A 13,760-nucleotide genomic window follows, 5' to 3' on the forward strand; every position below is an offset into this window, starting at 1 on the left:
TTCTGAATGTTGAGTTTCTGAAGGTTTTCCTGAATGTTGAGTTCGAAGGTTTTCCTGAATGTTGAGTTCGAAGGTTCACCATGAATGTTGAGTTCGAAGGTTCACCATGAATGTTGAGTTCGAAGGTTCACCATGAATGGTGAGTTCGAAGGTTCACCATGAATGTTGAGTTCGAAGGTTCACCATGAATGTTGAGTTCGAAGGTTCACCATGAATGTTGAGTTCGAAGGTTCACCATGAATGGTGAGGAGAATGAGTCCCCCGGAAGAGGAGGAAGGAGGAAGGGCGGGCAGTCAGTCAGGATGAGCGTTGGAATGACTCTCCCCTGCCCCATGCGCTGCCTTACGTCCACGCCCTCTGAACTCCCACTAGTTAGAGCTCCCTCCTCCCTTCCCCCGTCTGAGGCTCCCCCTCGGGGATTACTGCGACCGAGATGACGCACAGAGGAGGAAGGTGATTTAAGGTACGAGGAAGCGGAGTCTCCTTTCATTTCGCGAGGCCCGTGCGAGATGGGCGCCCCTGATTGTATGCCGGGCGAAGAAAGTGCACGTGTGGAGAACCTTCTGTGAACGAGGAACGTATATATATACAGCAATAGATACGACGTATTCCACGACCTCTCTGTTCAGATGTCGTCGTTCGCTGTCCCTCTGTTCAGATGTCGTTCACTGTCCCTCTGTTCAGATGTCAGTTTTGGAAGAATGATAGCTTTCCTCGCTATTTAGCGTGCTGATGTGGGGCAAAACTTAAAGGTGGGGAACTTAGAACATATGTCAAATTCTTCAGTATATATATATATATATATATATATATATATATATATATATATATATATATATATATATATATACACAGTTCCTTTTATTAGTGGTTCCTCACAGTACCCCCAACCATTTTCTCCCCCTTAAATATGGTGGTTTAAAAGCCCGCCACATCCTGCGTGTTTACCCTCACCCTCGCCACCTTTTCCATCGCCCGTATCTTCACCCTGCTCCAGACTGGGATCCTGTTTCACCGTAACTCTCTCTCTCTCTCTCTCTCTCTCTCTCTCTCTCTCTCTCTCTCTCTCTCTCTCTCTCTCTCTCTCTCTCTCTCTCTCTCTCAACTCGCTCACTCCTCGCCTACTTCTTTCCCACTTGCATCTTTCGTCTTTTCCTACCCACCCGCCCCCCCAAACCATACCTTTCCATGTGCCTTCCTCTCTCACTCTCTTCCTTGCCATCCCACTCGGTCTTTCCACCCGTCTCTCCCTCCTCCTCCTCCTCCACCTTCTCCTCCTCCTCCTCCTCCTCCTCCTCCTCCTCCTCCTCCTCCTCCTCCCCCACCACCACCTTTTCCTTCAAGGCATCTGGCTCGCCGTAATAGATCAGGCCAGCCTGTGGTAAGGGGTGCAACTGGACACCAAGGACTTGCTGGCCAAGCCATATACACACCACCTTAGGCCGCGTCCTTCCTCCTCTCTCTTTCACACACACACACACGCAGAGGCGGAAAAGTAGGATTGGATTCCATCAGCGTAGGATCTCTGCCGTGGTAAGGGGGGTTGGGGTGTTAAGCAGGAATGCTCCTATTTTTGTCCAGAGCTGTTCTTACGGCTTTGAGGTTTAGCGATCTGATGCGAGGTTAGGAACACTACACTGTAGATGACGAGCGAGGATATTGAAGTTTTGATAAGACTTGATTTCTGTGTTCGTCAGCAATGCGAAAACAAATGTTGGGTTCAGTACGTCAATATAGGAGGTTGATGTGTGGGTCCGAGTGGGCCAGGGACTCAGAGGGTCACCTCACTGGCAGAGGAGGAGACGCAACCTCATTACAACGGAATGCGAAATTAGGTCATGCCTTGGGTGTACGTTGTATAGAATCAGGTTGAACTGGGAATTTTCCGGAGAAAGTTCAGTAGGGAAGTTTACGATAAACCAAATACATAAATACGTAATACGTAATTTACTGATTGCAAGCTGCAGTGAGGGGATGTTTAGGATGGACCAAATATACACAAATGAGTGATACATAATTTACAGGATACAGACTGTAGTGGGGGATGTTAAGGATAGACCATATACATAAATACTTGGTACATAATTTACAGGATACAGGCTGGAGTGGGAGGATGTTTAAGATAGACTAAATACATAAATATGTGGTACATAATTTACAGGATACAGGCTGGAGTGGGGGGATGTTTAGGATAGACTAAAGACATAAATACAAGGTACATAATTAACAGGTTACAGGCTGGTGTGGGGGATGTTTAAGATAGACTGAATACATAAATATGTGGTACATAATTTACAGGATACAGAATGCTACTGACTGTAACATATGAAGAGTTATGTGAATAGGGCGATTGCAGTATGACACGAAAAGGAGAGCACGACTTCCAACTGGACTCTCTGGGTAGGAGGTAGGATTTAGCCTGGTCGGGTGGAGGCAAGAGCCGTGACCTCCTCCTCCTCCTCCCCCACCTCTTCTTCCACAAATCTCCCCATCCCACCCTCCCAGCTCGTGCCTAAACCTTCCCCATTCCCTCGTCACAACCCACATCCTCATTCCTCCCGTCCCTACACACGTCCCCACTCAGCTCCCTACTGTACACCACCCTACCCTTGCCTTCTCAGGCCCCGCAGACACAAGAAATTAGCTGGAGTCCCTCTCTTTGTTTGTCAGTCCGTGTGTGTGTGTGTGTGTGTGTGTGTGGTGTGTGTGTGTGTGTGTGTGTGTGTGTGTGTGTGTGTGTGTGTGTTTAATAACCTATTTGTGCTGTATGGGAGTGGAGTTTTCACTCGTGGGGGAACATCTCTTGAACCTTCTCTATTATAATACATCTTTTTCAAGTTTTGTACACTGTCAGCATTTACAGATTCATTCGTCATATTCCATTCATCCAGTACCCGTTTTCCACAGGATAGACTTTACATTCTTTCTTTAATTTTTTTTTGGTTACTTTCTTATTATGGCTTCTGTTTGTTCCGCTTTTGGTTTTTTTTTCGAAGACCTCTTAACTGTCGAGATAATCTCAACTTCTTCAAACATTCAGGTTTCTTAAGTCTGGGAAGATCCTTTATGTCTTCCTCTGTACCTCCTCCATTAGTTCTTTTGTTCCTCTTTCAGTGCGGTGACCAGACTGGAGTAGGATATTCTAGTCCTAACTTCATGTTAATCCAAATATCTTGTTGAATATTTCTTCACCCACGAAATGTAAAGTAGTTCGTACATTTGCCAATAGATGGTTCGCCTCCTTTATTATAAGACTTTGGAAAGAAGGTAAGGAAATGTCGACTCCCCGCGTCCTTTGATGGGAGCTGTGTGTGAAAGTTGGCTGAAGACACTGCCCCAGGGTGGAGGAGGAGGAGGAGGAGAGGAAGGGAGTGGAAGAGGAGAAGGTGGAAGTGTAGGAAAGCGAAGAATGGTTGGGGAAAGGGAAGAGGAGGGAGATGAAGAGGAGAAGAAGGGAGAGAATTATCATTTGTTCCATAGACTAGTGAGGATTCAGTCTTCAAGTCCTCGGTGCTCGAGTCTTTAAAACTAGGGAGACCTCATCCTTGAGACTAGTGAAAACTCCAGTTCTGCCGCAGGAGACTAGTAAGGCTCCAGTCCTTGAGACTCCCAAGTAATGAAGCCTCAGCCCCGAACAGCGTGGCTTCAGTCCCTAAGACTCCAGTTAGTGAGGCTCCAGCCCCATGGAGCTTAGTCAAAAATAACAGAGGGGAAACGTGGCTTAGAGAGGAGATTGAAACGTGAAAATTACGCAGTTAATTCCTTGAAAATAGAATTGGAATTATTATTTTTTTTCGGATGTCTTAAAAGAAAACTTTGTGATTCCTCTTAATATTCAAAGTTATGATTTCTTTTCGCTATCCGTCTTGTTCCCCCTCTCCCTCCGTATTCTTCCTCCTTTCCTCATCTTTTATCTCTCTCTCTCTCTCTCTCTCTCTCTCTCTCTCTCTCTCTCTCTCTCTCTCTCTCTCTCTCTCTCTCTCTCTCTCTCTCCTCGTGTCCCATTCCTACAGTCTTGTGTATGGGCGAGGGTATCTGAGGGTACATTACCAAGGTGGCAGAAGGAGTATTCTGCAAAAAGGTCAGAGAGTAACACGTACTTATGACGGTGTTTAGGTTGCCCAGGTGTGTCGTGTGGATGAGGTTAATGTACTGAAGGTGTGCCAGATGGTGCCATGGCGGGCCAAGCACAGGGTCAGGGATCGGAGGGATGAAGGGAGGGAGGGAGGGAGGCGGAAACCTGGGGTAAATGTCCCCGAACATACGAGGAAGGGGAAGAGGAAAGAGTGGGCAGGAGACTGCTGGACTAAGCCAACTTTAGACAGGGTGGCGGCAGTTACAAAAAAAAAAAGACATGGAAGGGAAATTGAGTAATGAGGCAAGATTAAGGAAAACATGGAATCATGTGGAGACTAATAGAGGAAAAAGGAGCCTAAACGAGTAAGTAGTGGATGATGAATTAGCATATAAACAAGGGAGTAAGGTGACTGGAGGGAAGCTGTGTGTGGCGAGGAGTGGATTGTGAACCAGAAAACCGTATTGTACGAAGAGAGAAGAGAAATAGCTAAAACGAGTAAGGAATCACGCGGGAAATGACGAGGAAGCTAATAGGAAAGGGGAGAAGGAAAGGGAGACAGTAGGGGGAGACAAGTTTTAAAAACCATCACGTTGGTAGACGAGAAAGAGTTCTGTATGGAAACAGAAGGAGTTGAGGGTTGATAGAAGAGCATAAAGGAGATGGGAATCAAACGGGGAAAGCGTTAAGATACTGTCTGTTCCCATCTGATGATGATGGTGATGATGAAGTTGATTTTGATGATGATGATGATGATGATGATGATGTTGATTTTGATGAAGATAATGATGATGATATTGATGGTGATGATGAAGTTGATTTTGATGATGATGATGATGATGATGATGATGTTGATTTTGATGATAATGATGATGATATTGATGGTGATGATGAAGTTGATTTTGATGATGATGATGATGATGATGATGATGGTGGTGGTGATTTTGATTTTGATGTGGAGACTGGCTAACTTCTCAACTCTCACTCCATAGCCTCAGGAACAGTAAAGTCAGCCTCCTGGATACTTTATGTTCCTTCGATATGTTATGTATCTAGGTTGAGTACTGAACTGATAGGAATATGTTGTGCATTTGCATAATGTCTGAGCATGGTGAGTTGAGGGAATAACTGATTGGAGTTTTCAATAGAAAAGTATACGAGAACACATGAGAACGCCGGATAACAGAAGACCTGATTATCTATGACGAGGATATCTGTTGGTGGACTGTACATGGGAAAGCCAGATAACAGACTTGATGGTGTGGTAGAAGAAGTTATCTGCTGGAAGACAGTACTTGGTAAGGACAGAAAACAAGAAGGGAAGTTGAAGGAAGAGGAGAAAATGAGAGTCGAGTGAAGTAATGATTACGATTCCTTTTTAGCTTGAAACGATATATATATATATATATATATATATATATATATATATATATATATATATATATATATATATATATATATAATTTTGGGAGCCTTGAAAAATGTGTGGAAGTCGAGAACATTATCTCGGAAAGCAAAAATGGGTATGTTTGAAGGAATAGTGGTTCCAACAATGTTGTATGGTTGCGAGGCGTGGGCTATGGATAGAGTTGTGCGCAGGAGGATGGATGTGCTGGAAATGAGATGTTTGAGGACAATGTGTGGTGTGAGGTGGTTTGATCGAGTAAGTAACGTAAGGGTAAGAGAGATGTGTGGAAATAAAAAGAGCGTGGTTGAGAGAGCAGAAGAGGGTGTTTTGAAATGGTTTGGGCACATGGAGAGAATGAGTGAGGAAAGATTGACCAAGAGGATATATGTGTCGGAGGTGGAGGGAACGAGGAGAAGAGGGAGACCAAATTGGAGGTGGAAAGATGGAGTGAAAAAGATTTTGTGTGATCGGGGCCTGAACATGCAGGAGGGTGAAAGGAGGGCAAGGAATAGAGTGAATTGGAGCGATGTGGTATACAGGGTTTGACGTGCTGTCAGTGGATTGAATCAAGGCATGTGAAGCGTCTGGGGTAAACCATGGAAAGCTGTGTAGGTATGTATATTTGCGTGTGTGGACGTGTGTATGTACATGTGTATGGGGGGGGGGGGTTGGGCCATTTCTTTCGTCTGTTTCCTTGCGCTACCTCGCAAACGCGGGAGACAGCGACAAAGTATAAAAAAAAAAAAAAAAAAAAAATATATATATGTATGTATATATATATATATATATATATATATATATATATATATATATATATATATATATATATATATGTATGTATATATATGTAGGATGATCGGAATGATTTTCTTTTATCATTATTTCTTTTTCTCTTTTGTTGACATCATTACCAATAATGTCTCAATACAGAGTGATGGAAGAAAGGATTTCTTTATTAATGATTATAGGACAGGGGAATGAAAATGTCCTGCTTATCTGCCAGGCTCACGGGTGGAAGGTTACTAAAGCAGGGCTTATGTTGAGAGAGAGAGAGAGAGAGAGAGAGAGAGAGAGAGAGAGAGAGAGAGAGAGAGAGAGAGAGAGAGAGAGAGAGAAGTATTTATGTGGTTGAAAATTGTGACGATAAGTCAGAGTTAGAAAATGAATGAGAGAAACACAGAGAAGGAAATGAAGGAAGGAAGGGAAGGAAGGAAGGAAGGAAGGGCGGCCAGAAGAGGAAATGTTTTTAGACAAGTATGAGATTATTAGGAGGGAAGGAGGATGGCACTGTAGATTAAGAAGATTAAGAGATGTGAGGGAGTGAGGGAGGGAGGGAGGGAAAGACCAGTTGTGGAAGACTGTAATAAGGGAGGATTATCATGAGGAGAGACGGGAAATGAGGAGGAGGAGGAGGAGGAGGAGCGTGTGAGGGGGGAGGGAAGGAGTAGGCACGCAAGATAGGGTTGTGGAGAATGGTGGATGACTGCAGTGGAAGGAGGGAGGAGAGCAAGAAAGACGAAGAAAATGTAAGTAGGAATAGGGGATAATTTGTGTTGTTTACCGAGGTAGTTAGTGTATAAGAACACTAATTAGGAATGATTATGTGTATGTGAATTTCATGTATATACCAATGATATGTATGTAAGGGTTACCGCCCCCTTTAACTCTCACTCTGGGTTCATCCTAAGGAACCCGTAGTCTCAGGGAAGCGCAGGAACAAGAGGTTTTTTTTTTCGATGACTGACAGATGATTTCCTCCATTGGTATTTACTCGTTTCATTAACAGAAGATGAAGAGTGGTGAAATGTTTTTTTTTTTCAAAATGAAATATGTTTAGATGGCTCTTCCATTTCCTAAGAGAGTGGAAATAAAACGGAAATGCGATGGGTATTCCCTGTCTGGACAGCTATGCTGAGGTACTGAAATAGAAAAGTCGTTGCTGCTCGGCAGACGTTGAACATAACTGGGAGGTGCGTGGTCAAGGGCGACACATTTGGCGGGCATCCGTAAGTGGCCAGTTCCGGCGTTGGTAGGAAGGTGGGAGGGTCATGACCCCCGGTGTTTGGTCTGGTCTCTGGCACCCCTGCTGGCCTGGCTGGAAGACCTGTCCCTCAACATCACCGAAGACATTATCTTTTCTCTCTTCCCTTCCGACCTCTCCTCTCAGCGGCCCCTCAAGATTCTTCGCTTGATTTAGTCCCCCACGTGGCCACGTAAGATGACTGGTTGGGTTTATTCTCTCACGTTGTTCCGTAAGATCGCTCGTGTGATTCATTTTTCCACGTGGTTATCTAAGATGACTTGTTGTTATCTTTGTAAGATGATAAGGTCTTTAAGATCACCCGCCATGTTTATTCTGACGTTGATACAATTTCTCTTTACATTTTCCTCCGACTTTTCTCTTAGGACGTGACTCTCCCTCACCCTCCGTCGTGTTCTACTGTAAGACTTCAGAGCAATGACACCCCCCCCCCCCCCCTCTCTCTCTACCGCGAGGGAGGACCTGCTACACCGGTGATCTTCCTCCTCTCCTTCGCTTCCCTGAGCACACATCTCGACCCTTCACGTTACTCCCCTACTGTGGTCGGCTCGAGGGGAAACATGGGGGGATGTCAGGGGCGATAGCGGCTGCTGGGTTGTGGGTGGAGGTCAGGGAAGATGAATTAGTGGTGCTCTGTTCTCAACATCGCCTCTGGAGGATCCGAACCCATACCAAAGCAGGATCTGGCGCTGTGTATGTGTTACGCTTTTGTTCCTCTGTCCCACAAGGAGACGTTTTCTCTCTTATCGTATGGGATTTTAGGCAAACATTAGCCTCAGACTAAATGATAATGATAATTTGGTACCTTACTCGACCGAATACCGTACTCGTATTAACTGAGAGTGTTTTCTAACCTCGTCTGGATGTGTGGAGGTTCATAAAACAGCGGGAGGCAGCGGGCCAAAGATTTTTTTCCTTGACGTGTAGAAGATCTTCAGGTGATTCTAGTATCTTGTACGTCCTGGGCTGTGGTGCAGGAATGCTTGTAACACACAACAGAAAATGGCTGGTGAGATTTAGGCTCAGCAAGGTTTTTTTTTTCTTTCTTTCTTTCTTTCTTTTTAACTTGCTTCAAGTCCCAGGCATCTCGATTTTTTCTTCTACTGCTACATTGGAAAAGAATGAGGAAAAGAAACGAGTGAAAAAGTATGCGAGTATTTTTCTTTTCTATTTTCGTTTGTTAAGTGTGATAAATACGGCGCGGGTGCACCAGAAAAAAAAAAAAATATAGCTACGTTAAAGGATTTTTACCAGTACAGAAAGTAACGAAGATAAAGATAAGATAACCCTATCCTTTGTAGTTATTTCTTACATTTTCTTACGTGAAGTTTCACACAAGGTCGAACCAATAGTCTTACAGAAGATCAGGTAAATGATTTACTCGCGATTTGTAAAAAAATAAAAAGGTTTATTTATATATGAGTCTGTGTACGTCTCACTGGTATCACGAAGAGTTCGGCAGATGGCATTTTCGAACTCTACAAAAAACATAAACCTTAAAATAATCTTTTACATTTTGGGGTAAGCGAGACTACATCTAAGACGTGAGTATAGCATTCGAATACATCTTCCTACGCCTACATGACGAGTATAGCATTCGAATACATCGTACATCGCCTACATGCCGATTATAGCATTCGAATACATCTTACTGCGCCTACATGCCGATAGACATCCTTCGATATTAAGTCTGAGTAAACAGGATTTTACCAGTAGTTTTCAGGTCATAACCTTATAATATATACAATCACTCTGCAAGATATTGCTTGTGCAGTGTCGTAACCCCACAACACTACAACTCCTCGAGTGTTGAGGTTAGAATAACCCCACTTGTTTGTGGGACTCTAAGCCGCTGTTCCATCTGACAGCGATTTCACCCAACAATACGTGAAACTGTCAAAATAGTCGTCTATTTTCGTCTCAATGCCCAACAAAACGTCCCAATTGCATACCATCTACGCCCCTGTCGAACCGACAGGGCCTGTCTACCCGTCAACGAAGATACCCTACGCTTTTCTGCTTTACCCGTCTAAGTCGACAGTCACCTCACCCCTCATCTGCAACACCACACCCGTCGGCATTTCCCCACCTCACTCGCCCTCCACGACACCCTAACGCTGAGATCTGAAATAAGCCGAATGAGACGACCGACCAACCAGGCTGTCGGTTTTGCTGGTGAAGGAGGGAAGGAAAAACATGCTATCCACCACGCTGTAGAGCAGGCTAACCTGTGAACTATCAGTATGATTACTGGCCTTTGTAAACAAAAGTTAGGGCATTCTACTTCATCTTTTTTAGCTGTTGCAGTAGTAGTAGTAGTGGTGGTGGTAGTAGTAGTAGTAGTAGTAGTAGTAGTAGTAGTAACAGAAGTACTACTACTACTACTACTACTATTACTAGTAGTAGTAGTATCATTATCATTATTATCATTATTACATGGCTTAATGGAAAGACATATAATGGTAGATATGAACTATATCACTGATCTAAAGGCAATACGCACAATAAACTGGATAAAGATTCAGATACCATCCTACAAAACAGGTTGCTGCACCATCAGAGAAGCCAGAGGATCTGCATCCTCTGTGTGATCCTCAGATTCGCCGCGTCTGTAGGCCTTATTACGAGGGGAACGTGAACAATGAGAAAGCAGGGCATTTTCCTATCCAATTACCTTGCTGGTAATTCCTAGTCGTCTCCTTCAGGCATTTGGATTCATCTTCAGAACAGCGAATTCAATTCTCCTCGCTCGGGTTTCAATCCTGTTTGGCTACGGGAGGGGGTGGAGGTGGGGAGGACCCGATAATAGGATCAGGTAAAGGAGTCTTTCACAAATAGATTCCCGAACATATCATAGCGGATTTACGACCTTTTAGTTGAATCAAATCCTCTCTATGGCATTACTCCTGTTTGCTGTTTCTCTTCAAGGCTCATGTTTCATCACATTCTTTGAACAATTAGCTTTTATTTTTCTCCCCATTGGGAGTATGTAAAAGATAATCAATGATGGATGTATTTGTATGCAAAATACCTACGTATTAAAGATAAATAATTATAACCGAGGTCGCCAGCTGTATCTATTCGTTATTCTGAGGGCGATCTGATGGTCGGCTGTACTCACGAAGGTACGACCCTTGAGCACGACGGCACGACCCTTGAACACGACGGTACGACCCTTGAGCACGACGGTACGACCCTTGAACACGACTGTACGACATTTGAACACAACTGTGCGACCCTTAAAAACGACTGTACGACCCTTTAACACGACGGCACAACCCTTCAGCACGACGGTACGATCCTTGAACACGACGGTATGATCCTTGAGCACGACGGTACGACCCTTGAGCACGACGGCATGACCTGCAGGCGTCGTAATACCGTCCTGAGGTGTGACAACCTGCTCTTTACCCCGATCGTTGATAGTAAGGTCAAAGACTAGACCCGTCTCAGCCAATGGCCGTACCGTCAAGCTCATGTGTCGTACCGTCGTGTTCAAGGGTCGCACTGTCGCGCTGAAGGGTCGTACCGTCGTGTTCAAGGGTCGTAGAGTCGTGTTCAAGGGTCGTAGAGTCGTGTTCAAGGGTCGTAGAGTCGTGTTCAAGGGTCGTAGAGTCGTGTTCAAGGGTCGTACCGTCGTGTTCAAGGGTCGTAGAGTCGTGTTCAAGGGTCGTAGAGTCGTGTTCAAGGATCGTACCGTCGTGCTCAAGGGTCGCACCTTCGTGCTCAAAGGGAATTATTTTCCTTTCCCCTCCCTCTCCCTCCAAGTGGCTCTCTGTGTACAGAACATCGCTCTGTTGAGACCTCCTTCGCCTGGGCGTTGTCCTCCTTACTCTCACTGGAGATACCTGGCCAAACGTACTCTTGTAAATGGAATTATACTGCCAATATATATATATATATATATATATATATATATATATATATATATATATATATATATATATGATGTGTGCGAGAGATTCTGAGTAAGAGGTGTGGATAAAGGATTAGTAGGAGTCTCTCTCTCTCTCTCTCTCTCTCTCTCTCTCTCTCTCTCTCTCTCTCTCTCTCTCTCTCTCTTTCTCTCTCTCTCTCTCTCTCTCTCTCTCTCTCTCTCTCTCTCTCTCTCTCTCTCTCTCTCTCTCTCTCCTTTCAACAGCATCGCACACACTTTTGAAAGAATGAGAAAAAAAAACTTCCCCCTTCCCTTCCTCTTCTTCCGCAGTTCACGCCTACATCATGGAAAATATTCCCGGACGACACCTTGTCTGCCGCGTTATCTCCAACACACAACCCGCTCCTAATCGCGTCGCCTCACAAATACGTTTCTCCCCGTCGTGTGTGTATGTGTGTGTGTGTGTGTGTGTGTGTGTGTGTGTGTGTGTGTGCGGGGACGTGGCCAGCTGTGAACCAAACACATGTACATAGTAATGAAGGCGTCTGCACCCTGGGTCGAGGCGTTGCTGCGTCATTATGTTAAGGTGGGGAGGTACACACTGGCTGTGTCTGCTGACGCGTGGTCTTGCGTTACGACTGTGTACGCATTTTGTGAGGGAGAAGGGGGCGCTGGGAGGAGGCGCTGCAGGGGAGAGGTAAGGGTAAATTCTGGCCCTCCGAATATTATGGTTCATCATGCACGGAAGGTGCTGGAAATGGCTCTTATGTAAATATCCGTACATAGTACTTTGGGTGAGGGGATTTCGTATACCGGTGTTTTCCCCATGTGTACGCGTCATCTCTCTCTCTCTCTCTCTCTCTCTCTCTCTCTCTCTCTCTCTCTCTCTCTCTCTCTCTCTCTCTACATATCTACCTACATATCTATCCCTTCATCTACATATCTACTCGTTCATCTACCTGCCTCGATGAATCTGTATGGACTAGGAAGAGAAAAAACGAAACGTTAATAATAGATTAAGCGTCGTACAATTCCATAAAAAAAATCGCGCGTTTGTTTGTGCGTTTAAGATGAAAGAGAAATAATAGATGGATTCGTGTTAACCTGGGCGGTGTGAGTGGATGGAAAGCGAGGGACCTGAAGGGTGGATCTGTGTGAGTGGAGTGGACCTGTTGCGTGTGGCAGATCAGCGCCTGAGTCATAGAAAGAGGATGCAATGGCCCTCTGGATTTAGCGGATTTCTGGAACGCAACTCCACCGCAACTTACGACAGAGAGAGCCGACGCCGCAGACAGACCCAATCCATTCCCTCTCATCCACACTATGATATCCACACCAACCTCACGACTGCTTCACTTCGTCGAGCCAAACCTATCACGCTGGGCCTTTCGACCCCACCACAAAACGGAAGGGTTCGGATTTTCGTGGCCCGGCTGCGAAAATCTCCCAAGATTGACGCGAAAATGAAAACGTCATGTCAGCTGAAATCCCCCTTTGGCATGTTTTATTGGCAAGACTTCCGCTCCGGTGAGAGGCACAGCTGCTACTGCTACAGCTGTCGCTCACCAGCTCGAACAACTTGGAGGCAAAGAAAACAACCCCTTTGAGCGAACGGTACGATATCTTCATCACGAAAGTACGACCCTTAAGCACGATGGTACGACCCTTGAACACGATGGTGCGACCCTTGAGCACGACGGTACGACCCTTGAGCACGATGGTAAGACCCCTGAGCACGACGGTACGACCCTTGAACACGATGGTGCGACTCTTGAAGCACGACGGTACGACCCCTGAACACGATGGTGCGACCCCTGAGCATGACGGCACGATCCTTGAGCACGACGGTACGGCCAATGGGATGTAGGGTGATGGCTTGGCCCTTATTGTATTAAGACAATGGCCAGATCATCAGTTCTAAGGGTCGTACTGTCGTGCTCAAGGGTCACATCAGCGTTTTCAAGGTGTTTAATATCTAAATCATCTGCTCAAACGCGGGTTCAGAAATTTTCACAATATCATAAATATGTGTCTACTTACTGAAATAAACGCTCTTACATCACATCTCGAATGAAAGGAAAAAATTATGAGAAAGAAATCAGATATTAATCAAAGCTCCACAAACATTTGTACACCTAAAGTTTAAAAGTAAGAGAGGTTATATGACGAGGGAAAGACAAAAGAAGGAAGAGAGTTCCAAAGCTTTGCTGTTCGAAGTAAGGAGGAAGGTATCATAACGGCCAATCCTCAAGTGGTCAAGTCTCCTCACAGAAATTGTGGGAAGCAGCAGCAGTCAAACGCGAGCCACGAGTCCAAACCTACTCGTGACACAAGAAGACAAACGATTCAAAGAATATGA

At 45.0% G+C, this 13,760-nt stretch overlaps 1 protein-coding gene across 1 annotated transcript in view; it reads left to right on the plus strand.

The window, feature by feature from the left end:
- Positions 1 to 13,760, plus strand: part of LOC139753676 (uncharacterized) — a 607,436-nt gene that overhangs the window by 274,483 nt on the left and 319,193 nt on the right. The gene's annotated exons all lie outside the window — the stretch shown is intronic.

The sequence above is a fragment of the Panulirus ornatus genome, chromosome 2, assembly GCF_036320965.1.
Source record: "Panulirus ornatus isolate Po-2019 chromosome 2, ASM3632096v1, whole genome shotgun sequence".
Classification (NCBI taxonomy): Eukaryota; Metazoa; Arthropoda; class Malacostraca; order Decapoda; family Palinuridae; genus Panulirus; species Panulirus ornatus.